Source organism: Mus pahari, chromosome 16, assembly GCF_900095145.1.
Source record: "Mus pahari chromosome 16, PAHARI_EIJ_v1.1, whole genome shotgun sequence".
NCBI lineage: Eukaryota > Metazoa > Chordata > Mammalia > Rodentia > Muridae > Mus > Mus pahari.
The window spans coordinates 13,958,443-13,977,978 of record NC_034605.1 but is presented as its reverse complement, the minus strand read 5'-3'; the positions used below and the strand labels follow the sequence as shown (position 1 = coordinate 13,977,978).

The window sequence follows — 19,536 nt, the reverse complement described above, 5'->3', positions numbered from 1 at the left end:
GAAAAGACAGCTGTCTCCAGGAAGGCTGCTATTCTAGCTCTTTGTTTTTACAGACTTAGTTTCTCTATAATAGTCTCTTTAATGAGTATTCTTATAGTAAATGTGTTAATCAAAGATACCAGCAGATGAAATGAACCCAATCTCAGTACAGTACTTAATTGTAAATTTACACTGGCACCCAGCACAGGTGTACTCCTAATCAGACATGGCCAATAAGTTTCAAGATTATTTTAAATTTCCTTTTATGCACGTACACCTGTGCTTCCACTGAAACGGCCAATGGTGGGATTCGAGTTGTTTGTGCTGGGGGAGAGGGGTGATAAAATCAGACACCAGATAGAACAATTTATTAGAAAAATCTGACTGGAAAGGTAATCAATTCACAAGAAATATACCAAATAAAATTTTATTTTTAAGTGTCACACTAATAAAAATCTAATTTAGAACTTATGACTGCTTTTGTGGCATACTGTTAGGTCCCAAAGAAACCTGGGACAGATTCCACTTAGTACCTATGGCTCCTCCCAGCACTTCTCACCCTACCCTACCCTAAACCTCTCAAGCCAGAGGCCAGATTTCCTTTTTCCCAGCTTCTGATTCCTATAATAACTCAGTCATTTTGACTACAAACTCTCTTGGGCTCTTGGTACTCTGCCCTGGGCCTCTTGGTACACAGTAGCTCTCTTGGTTCACTTGCCCCACTTCTTTCCTGTATGATGGTTTCTGTGTGCTCAGACCAGGGAGTGGCACTATTAGAAGGTGTGGCCTTGTTAGAGTAGGTGTGTCACTGTGGGTATGGGTTGTAAGTCTCTCATGCTAGCTGCCTGGAATTTAGTATTCTTCTAGCAGCCTTCAGAAGATGTAGAACTCTCAGCTCCTCCTGCACCATGCTGCCATGTTCCCACCTTGATGATAATGGACTGAACCTCTGACCTGTAAGCCAGCCCCAATGAAATGTTGTCCTTAAAAGGGTTGCCTTGGTCATGGTGTCTGCTTACAGCAGAGGAACCCTAGGACATATGGCCTGGTTCAGTCCTGACCTTTCCAGATGCCTCTGGCTGCTCTCTCCCTCATATCTACAATAAAAAACACTTCTCCTCAACTATACCTAGGAGCCATCATGTCCTCATTTTCATTCACAAATTACTACAGAGAACAGTTTTTTTTTTTTTAGTTGGCATTCTTAATATAAAACAACCAACCAAACCAAACCAAACCAAAAAACCCTGAGAATTTGGTTCATCTCATTAGGTAAACCTCTGTTAGGGAAGATGTCATATTACACATTAATATTCTGACAAACTCCAAATCACCACTCCAATATTGGTTTATAAGGAAACCTAAAACAATCCCCTGCAGGATTTGGGTAGGGTTGACTCCTATCCCTCATTCTGCATGTGGCTGTAAGAGAATATAAATGGCTCTCTTCCAAAAAGCTACAGCATGTGGGCAATCACAGCCTGGCAAGATGCTGCCCTTCACCCCTCAGAAAAACCTCTTCCTTTTACTCTGTATTGTGTTCCTCTCCCAATAATCATGAGAAAGTTGTTTCTAGGGCTGGAGAGATGGCTCAGTGGTTAAGAGCACCGACTGCTCTTCTGAAGGTCCTGAGTTCAAATCCCAGCAACCACATGGCAGCTCACAACCATCTGTAATGAGATCTGACGCTCTCTTCTAGTGCATCTGAAGACAGCTACAGTGTACTTAGATATAATAATAAATAAATCTTTTTTTTTTTTAAAGTAAGATGTTTCTACAAATACTTCACACAATTTCATATGAGTCTGAAAAGCCAGGCAGAAAAGGAGACCCCCCCCCCACTAAGATTATCTCAGGCTTGACTGATTTGCATATCTTTCTTGGTCATTAGGGAAATACCACTACCAGGAAATGCCATACCTTACACTTGAAGTCTCTGAAAGGTTTAAGACAATACAATTATTTTTACTTAACCTAAGTTGGGAAAGTATATAAAAGAGGAAAAGGGTTTAATCAAAATGTTAAATAAACCTCATGTTAAAAGTCAACTGTCTCTCAAACCCAGCCTGCTTATAATACATTGACATTTGTTTATTGATGACTTTAAAAAAAAAAAAAGAACTGTTCCCTAGGTTTAATGTCCCATGGTTTGCCATATCTGATCTAGCAATTAGTATGCAATCATTTCCATTAATAATTCAACTGTGCCTGGCTTGTCTGTGTCTTCTTCCATCAGGGCTTTGAGCTCAGTCTGTTACTTGGTCCTACTCATTTGCTGTCAATGTTGTTGCAATCAAATTAATGTATGTGCTTCTGTTTACTCAAGCCATTTCTTTAAGAAGATGAACATAGGGTGGTGTATATCTGTAATCTCAGATATTAAGGGGTAGAACATCCTAAATTAGAGGCTAGTCTGGACTACATAGCTAGACTATGTCTTAAACAAGTCAAACAAAATACATATAAAATCCAAAGAAAGAAAAGAATAACTTGTCAACATTTCACATGTATTACAACTATCCTGACAAAGGGCACGGCTTCCCAACTCCAACTGTTTCTATTTGTGCCCTACATTCATCACTTCTTCACTGGGCAGCTTTACTAACTTTTTTTTTTTTTTTTTTTTGAGTAGATGAACGTTTTCTTGAGACCACTGAAAATTCTCACAAAAATCTTCAGTCATTTACATTTGAAAACAAAGAGTTCTAATGAACAAGACAGTGACATTAGTACATGCTTGTCCCACAGAATTCAGAATCAGTGGCTACAGAAGACCTTCAAGCTTCAGATACCTTTTTTTAAAAAAATATTTATTATTATACATAAGTACACTGTAGCTGTTTTCAGACATACCAGAAGAGGGCATCAGATCTCATTACCGGTGGTTGTGAGCCACCATGTGGTTGCTGGGACTTGAACTCAGGACCTTCAGAAGAGAGCAGTCAGTGTTCTTACCCACTGAGCCACCTCACCAGCCCTTCAGATACCTTCTTATCTCTAGAGGAGTGCTAGAGGGACGAGGAGGGGGTGGGGGAGATTCATGGAGGGGAAGAACATTTGAAATGTAAGCAAAATGATTAATAAATAATAAAAAATTTTTAAAAATAAATTTACCATGGAGAACTCATCATCAACTGTTGAATGGGAAAAAAAAAATCTCTATTTACCTCACCTTTTGTCTTCAAAGGTTGCACATCATCCATTCCAATGTATATTCACAATTAAGACTCTCAATCAAGGGCTGGTGAGATGGCTCAGTGGGTAAGAGCACCCGACTGCTCTTCTGACTGCTTGTGGACGTTGTACATCGTGGTGCGCACTAGGCTCCGCACCACGATGTACAACGTCCACAAGCAGAGCAACCACATGGTGGCTCATAACCATCCTTAACAAGATCTGACTCCCTCTTCTGGAGTGTCTGAAGACAGCTACAGTGTACTTACATATAATAAATAAATAAATCTTAAAAAAAAAAAAAAAAAAAAATTAAAAAAAAAAAAAAAAAAAAGACTCTCAATCAAAGATAGACAAACAGTGAAGGTTGAAATTTTAAGCAAACTTAAAGTGAGCATTTAAAGAAGTGTAAAGCTAGAGTTGAAAAATAGCTAGATACTGCAACCTGTACTGCTCAGAGGCATATCTATTCTCAGGTATAAAGCTGAGACCTAAAAACCTGAGGTTTCTCAATCCTCAAAGCTGGTTTGGAGGTTCAAGCAAGAGAACATAGCTACAGGGAGACTCTCCACCAAAGATAAGCCCTGCTCTACTGCAAAAGCCATCTTCTTCAACTGAGCACACAAATTCAGAGGAACATACATGGAACAGTAAGGAACATCCACCTAGCCAGGTCAATTGGCCAATCAATCCTGGAAGCAATGGAGTGCTGGTATCAATCAGACTGCCCTTAAATACCTATTACAGTTTCTAGAACATCTGTCTTTACTTTTCCTATAACACATTAAGTGATTACTTTCACAACAAAATACAACCTGAGACTGACAGCGTTTTTACCTTTTCATCCCAAGGAAGATTACCCAAAAACTAAAATGTTCCAGTTTCTTAGAATGTTCAATCAAAACTTCACTTGGAAAAAAAAAAATACTTCTAAATCTATATGAATCAGTCAACAAACCCAAACAAAGCAAGAGCGCCTTTAATGTGCTGTGAATCCCACCAGACCATGAAGCTCTAGAGAAGGGAGTAGTTACTTGCTGATGACAAAGCAGATGGCAGTTACAGAAATGGCAACTTCTTCTTCATAGCCTAAATTACAGTCCTGTCTATATTTCCTCAAGTCTTGTTTCCTGAATACGCAAATCACCTTCCTTAAAAACTAAAGGCCAAGCTGGGTGCACACCTGTCCTAGTACTCGAGAGGCAGAGGCTGGTCTCTGAGTTTCCTATATCAAAAAACCAAAACCAAAACCAAACCAAACCAAACCAAACCAAACACACTAAAATGAGCTCAGAGTGATAGACCTGTAGTCCCAGCTACTTGGGAGGAGCAGGATTTACTTTGAGCCCTAGTGTCCAACGTCAGCATACGTAACAACATGAGACTGAATAACTGAATAAACAACTGAATAAATAACTCATTTAATAGCATTATAAATGATAAAACATCTTACTTTTATATAAGAATATGCAACCTTATTTCTCCATTTTTCTTTTTTTTTTAATATTCCATTACTTTATTTTTTTCTTTTTTATTTCTCCATTTAATATGTTTGTATATAAATAAATGTAGACAGGGTATCTATATTTAATATTTCAGTGAAGTGGAAGTATTTCCTAGCAATTATAATCCTATATTCCTGAAAAAAAAAATACACCTATAAGTAAAGACAAGGTGCCTAAATATAGACTAGATATGATGGTTTTTTTTTTAAAAAAGAAAAAAAAGTAAACATGAAAATGAATGGGTTTTTGTTCCCAGAAGTTCCTAAATTTAAAAGGTTTTGAGAAAAAGCCAAACAAGTAACTGGAGGTACAATGGTTCTGTAATAATCCCTACCTATAGTCTGGGTCCTATTCTGTCTTTCCCCATCTTCAACATTTCCTGCTGTTACTGTTTCAAAAAGCCTGGGACTGGAGAGATGGCTCAATCATTAAGAGCACTTGCAGAGGACCTGGGTTTAGTTTCAGATCCACATAGCAGCCCCCAGGTTCCAAGAAATCTGATTCCTTCTTCTGGCTCCAAGGGCGGCTGGCACATACATATGCTCAGGAAAAAACACTCATACATAAAAAAGAAGTCTTTTTTTCTTTTTCTTTTTTTGAAAAGTAACCCAATCTTGACTCAAAAGAAAAGAGGTGTGAAATGAAAGGAGCCAAGTCAACCCTGACTGGATGACCTTGTTTCTGGGAGCCAGTCTCTCTAACATAACCTCTGCTCCTTTCTCCAGCCTCACCAGCCATTAACAATCTCTCCCCTGCAATACCACTGATAGATCTCAACAGCACAGCACAGCACAGCACAGCACAGCACAGCACAGCACAGCACAGCACAGCACAGCACAGCACAGCACAGCACAGCACAGCACAGCACAGCACGACAGGGAGGGGCTCTAGCCTGGTGCTTCTGCTTCTGTAGCTACTCTTTCTTAACCACCCTGAAATGTTCTTCCTGTGTGCTAAGCAGAGTAAGAGGCTCTGTATCCCATGCAATTAAAAGGAACTGCAAAAGCAAATAGGTAGTTACAAAAATTAATGTGTGCATACTTAACTTGAACTTGTGTGTGTTCTTTCTTTTGATCTTTGCCCTAGACCCAGTCCTTGTATTGATGTTCTTCTTACATAAGCCATAACACATCACTGTTTCCTTAAAGCACATCTAGTACAGATGGAAAATGATCTAAATACACAATGTTTATAGGATTCTCCTGTGTATGCTGTGTGTGGACACAACCTTTCATGTCACCCTCAAAAACACATTAGAAGCTACTTCTCTCAGGACAGGGACTGCCAAATACGCCAGGCTGACTGGGCAATGAACCCCACACATCCTCATCGCAGCCTCCCCAGAGCTGGCCTAACCAGCACACCACCATACACCCAGTTTTTCTTTTTCCTATTTGTTCACTTTATCTTATATGTATTAATGTTTTGCCTGTATGCATCTATGTGAACCAAGTTTTGCCTGCAGATCTCCTAGAACTGGCATTATGGATGGCATTACGTGGGTCCTGGAATAGAACCCAGGTCTTCCACAAGAGCAATAAGTGCTCTTAACTGCTGAGCCAATTCTTCTTTATGTGTGCTCTAAGTTATCTCCCCAGACCCTCCACTACAAACATTTATAATTTTTTAAAAACTTTTTTAAAGGATTTATTTATTCATTTTTTTTTATATGAGTACAATGTAGCTGTCTTCAGACATACCAGAAAGGAGAATCAGATGACATTACAGATGGTTATGAGCCACTATGGGTTGCTGGGAATTGAACGCGGAACCTCTGGAAGAGTGATTTGTTCTCTTAACCACTGAGCTATCTCTCCAGCTCCACTTGCAATTTTTTAGTGGATGAAAACATTCAAAATTCTCTCTTGCCTACTTTGATTTCTAAGATACAGTATCCATTCACAGTAATTAAATTATGTAATTGCAGTAGCAGAGGGTCAATGTGAACAAGGTTATAAGGCTTTGGTAAAGAGGTAACTCTGCCAGGAGAAAGACACCTGCCAAGGAGGTGCCTATCAATCACAGTGCAGCATCCCGCAGGAGCCCAAGATTTCACAGGAAGAGTACCAAATCTGGTGAATGCAATTGGGAACGATGTGGCTTTAGAGCTTCTGCCTCTTCTTGAATCATGCCCCTGTGTTCACTTTCCACAAGGCTAGTTCACAACTGTATGCTAAATTTCAATACAGCTATCTATTCAACACACAGTGAAATATTTATGGTTTGGCAGACTCCTATATATCAGTTGTTTAAAATAATGAACACGGATGCTCTTTTAAAACATAAAACCCCTATTTGAAGGATATGCAAACGACCCAATTAAAAACCTGCAACTAGATGGCTGTAGCCTCTTCTCGGAAAAAGGGTCATTTCTAAATTCCAACTGTTATTAAATTTTTCAGAAAGCCAGTAGCTCTGAAACTATCTGAACTTCGTAGTTCTTACACCTTCTAGAATTCTAGAAGGCAAGTTGGTCTTCCTAAAACATGGGCCTCCTCAGATCAGTTCAAAATCTCTAGCCTGCCCTTGGGATGAAATACAAATATATAAGCAGCTATTTGGATATTACTTTTCTTCCTCCCATCAAAGCCTGAGTTAATTATGTTATGTCTCTTACTAGCCCTTTCTACCCTGGAATATGGCACAGCAAATTATGATCATCCAATCAACTCCAAAATTCTGTCACAGGGAAAGACATCTGTGTCAGCCTGTCTGTCGTGTTTACACTGTGCTCCTAACAGGGCCTAATAGAGTAGAATCCCATTAAGTGTGCGTCTAATAATTCTTTTTTTTGTGGCAATAAATGTGGGAAGACTTGCCTAGCAATTAAAATAGGAAACACGGGAAACGAGATGGTTCCAAATAAACCTTAACTCCAGTTGATGGATTACACACAAAAGTTAGTTGTAAGTTAGGGTTCTTCATTTTAGTCTCTAGATTTAGTGTGTATACATATGTGGGCATATAAGAACACACTTGAGATCTAAGAGTTACATATCAAAAAATTACATTAAAAATTAATTTAATATTAAAACAACAAATCAGTAAAGAAGTCTCTTAGTAGCAAACACATACTAAAGCAAGTATTTGTATGGGAGGAGCAAGTAAAAATACTGTTTTGAAAATCTGCTCAAAGCTTATCCCACTGAAAATATATTTAATATAAATGACCACGCTAGAAACTTGCAAATCCATTTTAGCCTTTCCTCAAATATGCTTCATTTCTATATTCCAACTGTCACTAAATTCTTCAGAAAAATCAACTACTCCAAATTCTCCAGACTCCTTCACAGTGAACACAGGTTAAAAAGCCCAATTAGGGAGTGTGTTCCGAAGTTCGATGAACACTTGCCTGGGAACTGGACTCCTTCCCTACCAGGCACAACAACCACATTCCCCTGGGTTTTCTCATCAACAGCACTGTGAAGACATCTTAGAACATGGAGACAATACAGTACCTGGCACATAATGTGTTTAAAATTCCTGAAATACTGAAATACCACACTGCTCACAAAGCCACAGTATCAAACTACAGTCTTCAAGAAGTAAGCATTACAATTGCAGATATGTTAAAAGTGTGCCAAGTGTAAATGGTACTATTAAAACATAATGAATAGCCTCTCACATGTACAGAAGAGATACAACATTTAAAAAAAGAACTGACATTCCAAAATAAACCAGAATCAAATCTTACTTTGGCTTAGTACTTACTGTAAAAGGTCCGTTTCTATTTCACAAGTGGGTTACAACTCGAGGCAGTTAGGAATATACTCCCTTTTTAGTAGATAATATGCATCACATAATCAATTTTGAGCAGAGAATCCACATCAGTATTTTTAATTCCAATTAACTGGATAGGGTGTGGCTCACAATAAGTACTTGCCTACCAGTGAGAGGATCTGAGCTCAACCTTGACGACCATGGTTTTGTTTTTGTTTTTGTTTTTTAAAGAAGCTTCCTATCAAACCAACTGTTTACTACTAATATTCAGTGTGGTATTACCTGCAGCTTCAATGATAACATTAAAACTTTTTCATTAGAGCCTAAAATGTCTTTCTCTTTTTAAAGACGGTCTTGTTATGTAAGACACGCTAGGATTAAACTTGGAATCCTGACTGTTCTTCCCGAGTGCTAGGAGTAGAGATGGGTAGTCCCTACCTGGCTAGAGCTTTCCCATCTCACATAAGCCCCAGATATACATTATTGTATCATCCGAATCCAAGATGTTGAAACAAGACTTTTTTTTGTTAAGTATTGTCATTACGGGCTTCACAGTATGAAACTAGAGAACAGCATCATTTCTGTCTTTCTAAACTGGAAAATGCAGAGCAAACTGTCTTCTGGCCTCAGGTGTTCTGAAGAATGAAAAACAAATCAATAGATCTAGTCTTCAGAATGATAAGACAAGCACACTGTTGTGAGCTATTGTAATGTATTCAATGCTCTAATTTTGTGGGAAAACTATTGTTAAACTGAGATCCTGACACACACCAGTTGTTTGACTTGAACACAGCAAACAATACCACAGAAAAGCTCTCCAAAAACTTCACATTCCCTCTAGCTCAAGTCTCTCCTTTTAAAAAATATGGATGCTGGGCTTTGTATTTGCCTTTAATCCCAGCACTGGGGAGGCAGAAGCACAGGGATTTCTGTGAGTACAAGGTCAGGGTAGAGCTACAGAACAAAACCCTGTGTCTTTAAAAACAACATTAACAAAAGCCAGGCACAAAAATGTAAGCTATGACAATGGACCTTTGAACCTATACATATGTTCCTATGTTAGCACCAAGGATGCTAAAATGAACAACTGTATGAATACTTTAGTAAGAATACTATAAAATTTATATGAATTTCTCTTGAGTTACTCTTTCTTAAAGGTAAACTAATCTAGTCTGTTTATATTATATGAATTGGATGCTAAATCACAACACAATCTGAATCAAGGATGCTGGATATTCTAGAATGACAAAATCCTTAATTTTCCTTGAACACATATATACAGTCATGTACTATACAACATTTAACTTAAAGATAATGCAAATATAATGGTGACCCTACACATTACAAAGGAGCTAACTACTCAGGGTAAGGGCCCCTGGAGAAATACCTGAGTAAGAGTACTTGATGCTGGGCTGGAGAGAGGGCTCAGTGGTTAAGAGCACTGACTGCTCTTCCAGAGGTTCTAGGTTCAATTCCCAGCAACCACATGGTGGTTCACAACCATCTGTAATGGGATCTGATGAACTCTTTTGTTATATATCTGAAGACAGCTACAGTGTACCTGTATAAATAAATAAGTCTTTTAACAACAACAACAACAAAAAAAAGTACTTGATGCTCTTGTAGAAGACTGGCATTTGATTCCCAGCACTGACATCAAGGATTATACAACTGTCCATAACTCCAGCTCCCGAGGATCTGATACCTTCTTTCTGACATCTGTGAGCACCCGTACTCACATGTACAAACCCTGCCACAACCTTACCTCAATTCCAATGAACAATTAAAAAGGAAAAAAAAAAAAGTGTGAGTGTGTGTGTGTGTGTATGAATTCCAATTGCCTATTGCTACTGTAGCTATTGTAACATATCTAATTGCAACACATTACTCACCACTGCAGCAATGATGAAATAAACAAACCTACTGTACTACCAGGTATCTAAAAAACACATGCAATAATGTACAGATAATAATAAATGATTCTTACTAGTTTATTTACTACACTATTTATTAAGTGTACCATTTTTTTTTAAACCTTACTATAAAATAGCATGCCATGTTATGTAAGCACAGGTTATGTATTACACATCTCTCACTGTAAGCCTTGAGTATATCAAAAGGCTATGTGAAGTAATGAGCCTATCCTGTTTGTGCTAAGCATTCTGAGGTATTCAATATAATAATAATTAAACAGTCTAACTGCATTTCAGAACTACTCCATCATAAGCAACAAATAATACCACCTCAATCTTTTTTAAAGCTTAAGAATATGCTTTCAGGGTTGGAAAAACAGTGATTAAGATTAAGAGCATATACTGATCTTCCAAAGAACCTGAGTTCCACCCCCAGCCCCCATATGAGGCAGCTTACAATTGCCTGTAGCCTATAGTTACAACTCCCTGTAGATCCAATGTCACTGGCCTCTCTAGGCAACTACCCCACTTACCCTACCCACAAGCAAATAAATATTTTTTAAAATTTGCTTTAAAAATTAAAATGGTTCTTTGAAATTCTGCAACAAAAATAAAGTTAATATTTTCACCAATGCCAAGACTGGTTTTACAAGCTTGCAAGTGTTCTGAATGAGCATGCAGCTAAAGAGTGCAGTGAGCCTGGGGTGGGTTCACACTGGGGAAGAGCCAGAAGACTATGAGTTGGAGGCCAGTCCCAGCTCCATATCCAGATCCTGGAATGCAAACGAGTTACAGTCCTAACTCTGTCACTAACCAGCTAGCTGTATTTCCAACCAAGTACAACTTCTGTGGACTTCAGAACTCTAAAATCCTCTGATAAGATACTGTTTTTTTGGCAACTGATAACTAGTTATCAAATTCCAACTGGCAAGAGTGTAGACCAAACAAAACTTGAAATTTCAGAAAATGATTGTAATACCTCAAAGTGATATAAATTTTTACCTGACTATATGAGCATCTAGTAATTCCAGATAAATAACAACAACTAAGTTAAAAACTCATGAACCAGAGCTGGAGAGATGGTTCAGTAAAGAGCAGTGACTGCTCTTCCAGAGGTCCTCAGTTCAATTCCCAGCAACCGCATGGTAGCTTACAACCATTTGTAATGGGATCTGATGCCCTCTTCTGGTGTGTCTGGAGACACTGACAGTGCACTCTCATACATGAAATAAATAAATCTAATTAAAAAAAAAAAAAAAAAAAAAAAGACCTTCAAAGCTTGGTCATTGTTTAAAAAAAAAAAACTCATGAACTTAGCTTATTAAATGCTATGTTAATATTAAGCATTTGGTAACTACTCTTTATAATAAAGTTAATTTCACCTCCACATAGAGTGAAAACTGGGCATCCAGAATTTCTTTTTCCTCTGCATGAAACAGCTGATATTATTCTGGTATGCAGTGGATATGCAAAAATATCAGTACAGTTTTTTATCTTGAACTGTAACCTCATGTGTTTCATGAGATATGTGCACTAGATATTATAACCCACCACAATGAAAAGTACTTTCAATATTCTGAAGTTAAAAGGCACAGTAAACCAAGAGTGCCTCTGGGTTTGATTGAAACCAAAACACCATCATTCTGAACTGGGAGGTATTGTGTGGAAACAATGTGAATTTCCACGTCATGGAGATTTAAATTCTATCACTCTGGCTGCTTCTGGCACTTTTGGTTTTGGCAATTCTAGTTTCTACCTCCAATTTTCTTGTGTTTAGATTTAATTCATCCTTTATTAGCCACTCTTGAAGGACATTTTCAATAAGAGGTTTAAGTTTATCAACATATACAAACAAACATAAGACCTGTACAAAAGTACAGAGCACACACCCATCACTGGGCACACAGCTTCTTGTATTTCACCCTTTAGTCTTCCTCACGGTTCTCTCCCTCCCTAAAGGTGTAAAGCAGCAAATATTGCTGACGTACCAATTACTCATATACCCAACTGGTCTGTACTCCCACTGACCTGTTAAAGGCCAATACTAATTTGCATTTTGGCATGATGGCAATAACTGGGAAAGTATGGGTGCCAACCACTAAGGTAACAGGACTTAATGATTATACCATGCAGTTTTGACTGAGAATAAAACCAAGTACTCACATAAGTAGAATTCCTGAAATGCACTGACAGAAAATTTAAATATTATACATTGTCTTTCAAATGTTTTTAACCTCCTAAAAGCATTTTTAAAAATGTTCTTCCCTTTCTGAATATTTAAAGGCAAACTTTTCCAACAGTACTTTAAGTCTACTTTTAAAAGTTTTTGTTCACCCAGTCACAACTAAGTGGTTAAAGCAATGAAATCCAAGTGTCCTCCAGAAAGGAACTCTCCTGATCCCTTGTAAGCCATTAAGAAGAAGTACCAGTGCTCTCCAACTTGACCAAAAGTTTCCCTTTTTGCAGACCCTGGTTAAAAAGTAACTGGGAGTACTTTTAGAGATTACTGTTACTTACTATTACAATTCAAGTGAAAATGCCTAGCAGAATATAAATCTCAACAATGAAACATAAGGATATATTGTAACCAACCAAGAGAAAGAAAAGCCCAAAAAAGTCTAAGTCTTTATAGACTAACACCACCCCCTACCCCAGAGATAAGGTCTCACATATAGCCCAGGCCTTGACCTCTTCTTGCTTATGCTGGGATTGTAAGTGTGGGTCATCACACCCAGCCCACAGAAAGGTTGTACAGGTATTTTTTAAAATCAATGCTGAAACTGTTCACCAAGAGTAATAATCATTGAAGCCACCTGTAACTTTACATCAAGTTGCCCAAGGGGTTTGCATCCTGTACTGTAATCAACCCACAATAGAAATACAAAGCTTTCCGAAATGTGAAAACAAAATGTCCCCATTTTTCAGAGATGTTACTTAAAAAAGAATGTGAATTAGCCTTGATAAAATCTCAACAACAATATACTTTCAAACAACTGACAAATACTAGCAGAGTTAAGGCATATTTTTAAACTATTTTTTAAGCCTACATGATTTTGCACAACACAAACTACAGGAATCTAAGCAAGTTACCCTCCAGGTAGACTGGAACTGGGCCTTTTAAACTAAGACCAAAGGAACTAAAAAAAAAAATCTGCATTTTTGCCCCTAAGTAAAATTCATGCCTGTAAGCTTATTACTGCCTCTTCCATATCACTTTCCATAAAGCAGAACAAGTATTTTCTTAAATGTTTTGATTTTACTATCTTTACTTATAGATGTATATGGGATCATGCCATAGCATCCATGTGGCAGTCAGAGTACAACTTTCAGGAACTGGTTCTCCCTTTCATCCATGTGGGATCTGGGGGTCAATTCAAGTTTGTCAGGTTTGGCGGAAGCACCTTTAATCTGCTCAGGTTACCTCAACAGCTCCCAACAACTATTTTTAAAAGCCAATTCTGATCATGTAATTCACTACTTAAAAACACTCCAAGAGTTTCCTGATGTTCTCAGGATAAACAACAAAATCCTCAACCTACACAGGGACATCCAAGGCCCTATAAGACCAGCCACCACCTACTTCTTCCGGCTTTTTCACCTCATTGAGCCATTTCAACATTAATTTGTCCATGCTCTTTGTTCCTGCCCACCTCAGAATCACTACAAGGTCACTCTGAGAATGCAGCTCTCTCTCTTTTCTCGGTGCTTCCCTCCAGGCCCACATCTCTGACCTGTAATACACTGTACTCTTACTGGGTTAGATGGCTGCACTCCTGCTTTAGTGGACATGAGGTACACTCAAATGAAGACCAGGTATTTTGCTTTATTCATCATCATAGGCTGGGGTTTATTAAATTCCTCAGGGAGCAACTCTAGAGCAACTTTAGAGCAGTTGCCTGAGACAAACAGGACTTACTTCCCAGCATACACACAAATCATTTATGGCACTTTATGTGTCTGATACAGTTCTGGGATCTGGATTCATAACAATAAATAAAATTTTTTAAAAATCCCTTGTATATGTCACGGAGTTCATATGAGTACAGAAAACAGACCACAAATAAATCCTGTTATGGCATGTTATAGTGCCGTAAGTAAAATGAAGGAAAAGTACAGGAAGAAAAGGAAATAAGAGAGCCACATGACATAATACACATCACAACTGTAACTATTAAGGAACCATGTAGCTGTCACCAGCATCTGAATGCCAGTGTACATGACATTAATACTACTTCAAAAGTATGTTAGAAATACTGTAACTGCCTTGGGGTTTGTTTAAATAATTTAATTTTAAAGTAAAAGACAGAAAGAAAAACAAACAAAAACCTACCTAAAGTGGTTATGTTTAAAGACTAAGAGACAGTGAAATCTGAGGTCCCAGAGTTAAGTTACTGCACCGAAACCATTTTCTCCATTAAATACAGCTATGAAAGGTCAGAGAAATTTTGTAAAAGTAACCTTATAAACTAGAAGAAACTTGACAATGTATCCTTTTCAGGTGTCCATCTTTGTTAACAGACATTTGGTCAGCAATTTCTTTTACACACCTGGGAGATATCCCTAGCCATGCTTCCTTCCCTCATCACACCAGGGCTTCAACAGGAAAACCAAGTCAGAAGCATAAAAGAGACCTTCCCCATAAGCATGTCCCTGAGTTGTGTAGTCAGTAAGATGCAACAAATAAGAAGCACCCAGTCTAAAATCAGACAATGGCAATGGGTCCTAAAGAGCTGTCTTCAGGAATTATTCAGTGTATTAAGAAACTAAGCAAAACTAAAAAACAAAAATTACATTTTGGGGAGTGGGGTGAGGCATCCAATTTCAAGCAAAGAAACTACCAAGAGCCAAGACAGCAAGCAGCACATGGGGGAAGGGAGGAACAGAGGAGAGGAAGGCCTAGAAAGTGGGGCAGACAATGAAGAGACAGACAGTAGGTTACAGTGGGCAAGTCATGGATCTTAATAAGTTTCTAGGAAGGGTCATGCAACCAGGATGTGCCTGAAAGGCAGTATCTGGATGGAAATGGCAAAAACAGTTTGTGTAAATACAGGACTACTTTATTTTGATCAAAGCAAGTAAGAACCACCCTGAATAACAAGCTTTAAAAGGAAGACTTAGCACGCAAACTTCAAAAGGATATTTTCAGTGACAACTGAGTCTTGTATCAGTGAATATTAAGCTACCTCTAAAAAAATAGCAGTATGTTTTTCATTTGTTTGTACTAGGTACGAAGTATTTTAAATGCTTAGGCCTCAGAAGTTAGCTAGGATTATAGGTATATTGAGGAAGAAAAAGATCACAAAATCAGCAGCATCACTCCAATACAAATAGGGGTCATGACAGCTTCCACAAAAGAGTTGCAAAGGCAGACTTTATAAAGGAACAGAGACAAGAGGTGTGGGGGAGGAGAGCCAGGAGAGAAAAGCAAGGAAGCACAGCTAATAATCTTCCCCATTCCAATAGATGGGAAAATAAAGCAGCTGATAGGCACAATATTAAGGGGAAATATTTCCAAGTTGGACTTTATCTTCCTTCTCTTCTGGTTTTGTTTTCACATTTATATATTTATTGTGTGTGCAGAGGTCAGAAGATAACTTGCAGAAATCAGTACTCTCCTACCATATGGGTTCTAGGGACTGAACTCAGGTAGGCAGGCTTGAGAGCAAGAGACCTCAGCGGCTGAAGAGAAGGCCCCGTCCTTTTCTTAAGGGAATCTAGAGGCTTGCTATTCCAATTCCATGTCCTAATAAGAAAATCCATTTCTAATTAAGGTAACTGCAGAGAACATCAGCTCCAAAACACCAACAAGTCCAACAACAAGAGCAAACTAGCTAGCCTGGTGGTACATGCTTGCAATCCCAGCTACTGTCAGCCTGAGATAGCAAGTTAAAGGTCTGGGGGCAACTTACTGAGATTTTTTTTTTTTTTGCCTTGAATTAAAAAAAAATTAATTTTTTAAAGAGAGCTGGGAATATAGATCTTGCCTAGCATAACCAAGTACCAGGGTTCAATCTCTGTACTGCAAGTAAATCAGGGCAAAATGTTTAAACTAAACTGAGATCTCATGAATTTAACCCTCAAACAGTAATGGGCTCACTTACTGTGTACTCTAAAATTAACTCACAGAAAAACAAAAACAAGCCACAACAAAACAAGATTTCTTCACATGAAATAATATAAGCAAACTGCAGCATTAACCCTTTTTAACAGACTCACCTCCAACATCTGCATTTTAAGGTTAAAATGGTTCAATGGTAGAAATTACAAAAAGATACAATTTTTCTGTTTCTACTAATCTGAAATTAAGGAAGGAATACACTTTAAATCTCAAAGTATCCATAAGAGCACTGTATATTAGTTAAGTACTGTAAACTCCGCCTTTAACTCTGTAAGAGCAAGTCGGCTTCACGGGGACTAACCTTATCCTATGCGGCAGACCATCAAAGACCATCCCTTCTCACTAGGAGACCAAGACTATAATCCTAGTTCATATTTCAGCAGAAGTATGAGTGCCCCATGACATAAAAATGACAGTGAGGAGTCTATCAGCCCTTTTTGGCTGCTAACATGAACTGTCTAAAAAAGTTTGTAAATGTTGTTGTAAGTCTGAGTACCTGCTGCTTCTTGAAGGCACTGTTTATTGTAATTACCATTAAACTGTTATACAAACTTTCACTTAACAGTTCAGAATTTCCTTCCATATAACTTTGTGAAGACTTCATGAAAACAGGTGGTTAAGTGAAATATGCCTCAGAATCTGTCTTCTATGCCAGAGACATGTGATCAAGACATGAGTAATAAATTAAAATAGCAATCTATAAGGTATAATATCAAAATTAGAAATTCAGTAACAATAAAAATAGCAAAAAGCAAACATCTGCATGCTTCATGATTACAAATCAGTCTTATGAGACTTTTCAGAATTTTTGTCACCAAGAAAGTAAGTTTTTTGTTTGTTTGTTTTTGTTTTTTCAAGACAGGTTTCTCTGTGTAGCCCTGACATTCCATCTGGAGGCTGGCCTCAGATCAGCCTGCCTTTGCCTCCCTAGTGCTGGAATCGAAGGTGAGCTCAGGATAGCTTTTAATAACTAAAAAGCCATGCCGTATTTATCCATATAAAAAAGTCAACTCAAGTCACATTAGTTTCCAAAATATGAGAAGAAATATATTTCTAACTAGTGAAAGTTTTAACGGAAAATGTACTAACTAAAAATTAAACTTTCAGAGAGCATTCTACTTTAGCAATTCCCAACAAATCTCCTTAAACTATTTCTTGTACAGTTTGATTACAATACTGGATTTTGGTATATTAAGCACTAAGAAAAAGCCTCAACCATTTCAACTTATGTAAATTAACCCTGACTGTAAATACGGGGGAGCCAACCAAGTTAGGGGAGTATAGAAATTGCACATAATATACTAAAAGACCACCAAAAACAAAAACAAAAACCATCACTCTTTTCTCCTCTGTGGTCTTGCAAACACCAACTCAAAACAAACTGCAAGTGCAATTTAAATATTCAACTCAATTTGAAAAGGGAAGCAGCTAAATATCCTAAAAGAAACACTTGTAGTTGCTACTGCCTCTATTTAGAACTCCCTTGTTTGACTGTGTGCTACAAACTAATTCCACTGCAGCCATGGGAAGCCCTCTCGTTTGTTCAGTTATGGAAAAGTTCAAAGTTTCAGTTTATGATTAAGACAAAGTATTCCACCGCCAGTGAGAAGGTCTCGAATGGAAGGCAGATTGAGATCATTTTTCTCCGGGTCGTTTTCTCACATTTCGAGTCAGTCCAAATTCAAAGCCACCTTACACCAAAAAATGAGGGGGGGTTAACAAGATTACATTCACTGAAAGTCACAAGATGCAATGACCTCAACTCTGTTGAAACAAACTTCATGTTCTACTATACACACCACTGAGAAGCAGGTGGTTAAGAGGTTCCTGGCCGGTTACCATGAGCCTTCACATTTAATTTTTATTTCTTAATTATCTCAAAGTCGGACCCGCTCAAGTCTATCCAGTGTTAAGGGGGAAAAGGGAGCAGCATTCCAAACACACACTCGAGCAACAGGATCCTAACTTCCTGGTTCTAAAGGAATGCGATTCCCTAATGAGCCATCTCTCCCCGCAGCAGCGAGCGCGGCTGTCTGGCTGATCTCCGGCGGGACCGAGGGGGCGAGGCCCCGCCGCCGCACTGCGGGTCCCCGGCGCCCGCCCGCCCGCCTGCCCTCGGGGCGATGGTGGCCTGCGACCCCAGCCCATTCTCCTCGGGCTGCATAGGCAAACCCCCCCAAGAGCCTCGGAGACGCGGCCTCGGGGCCGACTCTGCACACGTCTCACTTCGCTCCAGTCCTCCCCGGCCAGGGCCGTGTCACTCAGGTCTGACCCCGGCCCGCAGGTCCTCCCAGGTCCAGCCTAACCCGGGCTACCGGAGCCACAGTTCGGCCTGCCCTGGCGCTTGCTCCGCGGCGCTGCCCCTCGTTCTGTCCTCCCCCAGCGCCGGCCCCAGCCCGGCCCTGCGCCGTCCCCTCCCCGCCCGGGCCCGGCCCTGCCCGCCACTGGCCCCGTCCCTCCGGGAAGATGGCGGCCCGGTGACAGGCTGGTGGAGGCGCGGGTCCGAGCACGGGGCGCGGAGGGAGGCCGCCCCGTCGGTGACCGAGGACGGCCCCGCTCACCTGTCAGCCGCCCGCCCCGCCCGACCGGCCGCCCGCGGGCTCGTCGCCGCAGCCCCGGTGCCCGACGACCGCGCAAAACACGCGGGGACGGCCGAGGAGGGAGACGGCAAGAAAAGGCGGCACGGCCGGGCCGGGCCGGAGACAGCAAAGAAGAGCGGGCGCGGGCTTGGCAGCGACGGCAGCCGATCCTTCCTTTTTCGGGCCCGAAAATGTCTCAACCTCGAGACTCCAGAGCCCCAACGCTCCTTCCCGTTCGCATGAGAACACACAGATCCCACTTCCGGGGCCCTGCGGAAGTCCCACCCCCGCGCGGCCCCGCGCCCTACCCCGGCGCCCTCACCCACCCGGCCCGCCGACTGGCGTTTGGCGCCCAGGAGAGCCTAGCGTCATGGCAACGCTGCGTAGCGATTGGCTAAGAGGGGACGCGAGTCCTCCCTTCTACTTCCCCCGGCCTCTCCGCGCGCACCCATCTCGCGGCATCTGTGATTGGCGCGTGCGCGCACGACGCCGTCCTTCCCCCCCCTCACCGCGCCGCCCCGCCCCGCCCCGCCCCGCCCCGCACCCTT

At 40.1% G+C, this 19,536-nt stretch overlaps 1 protein-coding gene across 3 annotated transcripts in view; it reads right to left on the bottom strand.

Moving 5' to 3' along the window:
- Positions 1–19,248, bottom strand: part of Larp4b (La ribonucleoprotein domain family member 4B) — a 78,193-nt gene extending 58,945 nt beyond the window's left edge. For all 3 annotated transcript variants that reach the window (XM_029547315.1, XM_029547316.1, XM_021215490.2), the window contains exon 1: positions 18,971–19,248. The gene's annotated coding sequence lies outside the window, so the exon portion shown is untranslated. The remainder of the gene's footprint in view (positions 1–18,970) is intronic.
- Between the last annotated feature and the right edge of the window lie 288 nt (positions 19,249–19,536).